Here is a 3,783-nt window from a genome sequence, read left to right as displayed (position 1 = left end):
ATTTTATTCAAAAACTCAAACCGAGCAAAATTATGGAATTTGTTGCAGATGCTGAAATTCATATGATTGTAATGTAAATCAATGAGATGTTTGTAACAGTACAGCTTCTGGAGACAAACGCTCCTCAAAAGATCCTGATGATCAGATTTGAGACGCACTGATTTTCCTAAAAAAAAAAAAGATTGATGGAGAATCAAGTAAAGCTTCAGTTCAGTAAGTGTATTCAGTCCAGTAATCTGGAAATATGACTAACAATTTCATTATATCATTATTCTTACGTTTACTTTATAAAATTTAGTGAAGATTAAAAACACATGGAGCACGAGCTGAAGGTGAATGTTTGTACAAATTATACTACAAGGGATTCATTTTTAACAGATTTAACATTTTTTTAAATGTACTTTTTTCCAGGTTATGTCCTGTCCAGGATTTCTAAATTTGGTTTTGTTTTCCAGTTGTTTTCATGCTTGCTGAAGGTAATGACTGAAAAGTAGTTCGACCAATAGCTTGCAGGCATTGCACATAATCGACCAATCATGGCCTGCGAGAATGCTGGATCTACAGAGAATGGCGACGCAAAAATGCGTACAAATATGGGGACTTTAGAGTATGTTAATATGAAAACACAGCCAAACTTGAACATTTTAGGTCAATTAGAAATTTAGAAACAAGGAAGAGCAGTAGTTATAGAGGTTCTTAACAACAGATTCATTTCCTGTGTAATATCAGTGAATATCATTCTGCAGTCACTGAAGTTTGGCTGTTTGTGCGGGTGTTTTCTATCCCTCAGTGACTCTCAGAACAGGTGGCAGTACTTTTATTTTCTGCTGGGATAAAGTCAAAGCCTGTGCTGTTATTTCTGTGTGCAGCCTGTAATCTAATACAGTCTTAATGCAGCAGCTCGAGACAATGAGCAGCGCTGTCTGATCCCGCGCGCTTTCACGGAAACCTCCGGGTGTCTGATGTCCGACTATGGCAAGCTGCTTAACATTTAATCATAAATATCATTTAAGTACAAAAGATATTACTGTCTAGTAAATAAGTACTAGTACCTAATGAATAACTCCTAGTATTTATTAAATAGGAACTACCTAACAAAAAGTTATAGTATTTAAGAAATAAGTACTAGTATCTAATGAATGCTTAGTGATATTTAAAAAGACACTAGTCACTATTAGAATAATTACACTGTAAAAAAGTTGAGCCAACTTAAAATTTTAAGGCAACCAGCTTCAGCAGATTCTTGAGTTTTCTTAACTTGTTGTTTTAAGTTTATACAACAAAAAATTGAGAATCTCCCACAAAAATAAGTTGAGCAAACTCAAAAATCTGCTGAAGCTGTTCGCTCAACTTTAAAAAAAAATTTTGTAAACATTTTTTTACAGTGTACTAGTTTGTAATAAATAAGAACTATACTGTAAAAAAAAAAAAAAAAAAAGTTGAGCGAACTTGAAAAATTTTTTTTCAACTTCAGCAGATTTTTGAGTTTGCTCAATTTATTTTTGTGGGAGATTCTCAAATTTTTGTTGTATAAACTTAAAACGACAAGTTGAGAAAACTCAAGAATCTGCTGAAGCTGATTGCCTTAAAATTTTAAGTTGGCTCAACTTTGTTTTTTTTTTACAGTGTAGTATCTAATGAATAAGTACCAGTATCTTTAACAAGTTACTAGTGCCTAAATAATAAGCATGGGTAGCTAAAGAATAAGCACTAGTACTAATACTAGTACTTCATGTCATAAATACTAGTAGCTAATGTATGTTTTAAGGACTGAATGTTAAAACAGCTTGCCATACTATGTCTGAGGGGATGTTGATCATCTCGGGTCGTGACTGCCAAAGATGAGGGAGTTGTGTTAGTGGTGTTTGCTGTTGTATTAAACACACACACACATAAACATGTAACTCAAGAATTCCTGTGTCTTAAGAGCTCCTCTTCTAGTCATTGTGTGTCAGTTGTGTTAATCAGGGTCTGCATGGGCTGGTATTGTTGGTAACAGACTGCAGAGGATTATGGGTCAGGAGCTCCTCTTTCTCAGTCCATTTTAAAGCTTCTGAAGCTCCAGAACACCTGAATGAAAGAGAAAGAGCTGAAGAAACGACGGCCGACTGACTGATTTCATCACACTGCTGTGTTTGTGGAGTTTTAACATGGTGTCTTTGCAAAATGTGCATAAAACTTTTTACTGTCATTAAAGTGACTGTGACATCATCCTCCATCACATCCAGCATTTAAGTGTCATAATTTAAGAAATAATAATAATTTAAGACCTGTTCAGTATTAAATAATACTTTGCATTTTCAATATGAATTTCCCATTAACATGTTCTAATTTTAGTATCATTTATAGTCAATGCTAATTTTTCTTTATATTTTGAATTACTTTTTATTCTATAAAATTTGAAAACAAATATTACTTGTTTTCATTTAAAGTTTTAGTACATTTGTTGCATTTGTTATTTTATTATTTTTAAATATCTCTATATAGTTTTTATTATTTTTTATTTCAGTTTGAGTTATTTTAGTACTTCAAGTTAAACTGATTAAATAAGCTTAATTTTATATTTTATTTCAGTTAACATTTGTTTGTTTTTTTCATGCAATGTTTATTTTATTTGAAGTAACATGATTTTAGTTTTAGTTAACAATAATAACCCTGGTTGTCATCCACATAGCATATGGACTATTTACAGAAACACTATTTTATATTATTAATTGATGTCTGACACATGTAGAAATGTGTATTTGATTTATATATTGCACTATTAAACAAACTTAATTTCCCAGAATGCTCTATTTTACCCTCTATATTATAATCCATAGAAGCAGACTGCCTCTATATGTATAGAATTTACACAATTAAATAATGATCTAAAAATAATGTCATGGTGCTGTATGAAAGATATTCTACATATCAGGTGGTTATTTTTATGTTTTGTTTTGTGATTGTGTTGAATTTCTTTGAATTGCAATTCAGTGAATTATTTTCAAATTCACATTCATGAATAAAAAAAGATTAAATTGAAAAGAAAGTCACTGCAGGTGACAGACAACAAACACTAGAGGACACCACAGTTATACTGCCAGTGCTCTGAACAATATAGCCTATACATCTGAGAAACATGCAATCAGAAGCTTTTTTTTTGTCATTGGTAAAATGCATGTATTTGAATCCATCTGCAATGTTTTCTATCTGCAATTAGTTAATTCACTCATAATGAAAAGAAAAATTATACGACCAATAAGAAGTAGACACAAGTTTTTTGTTGTGATGCAGATAAAATGAAGAGAATTGTTAGGCGTACTGTTTTAATGTGGTTTATTCAGACACACCCTGTCAATGTTCTTTGTGCAACCTGATGTGATCAGGATGCTGGTGAAACATCTTAAGAAAACATCACTTCCTCCAAGAAGAGATGATGAAATATGATGCTGAACATCTCAACATGTTCCCTCAGCCATATAAACGTACTTCATTACAGTAAAAATACTGGGATTTAAAAATCTAAATCGGCAAAAATTAAATGCATGATGCTTAAATATTTGACAAATGAAATAAGTAGCCTAATTCCTTTTTGCATTACTGTATTGAGAACTGAGGGAGGATGTTGTCATTAAAATAATATTAACATGCAAAAATATTTGTAATAAATATGAAATAGTTAAAACGTGTTCAATTAACATTCAGCGTCACACATTATTGTGAAACTCAGCTGCGCTCCCTCCCATTTCCTCCGCCCTATTTTTCCTCACTCGTGCAGCTGTGTTGTATTCATCCGCCCGC

Source organism: Onychostoma macrolepis, chromosome 05 (genome assembly GCF_012432095.1).
Source record: "Onychostoma macrolepis isolate SWU-2019 chromosome 05, ASM1243209v1, whole genome shotgun sequence".
Classification (NCBI taxonomy): Eukaryota; Metazoa; Chordata; class Actinopteri; order Cypriniformes; family Cyprinidae; genus Onychostoma; species Onychostoma macrolepis.
The sequence above is the reverse complement of the archived record's forward strand: the minus strand, read 5'-3'. Positions refer to the sequence as shown.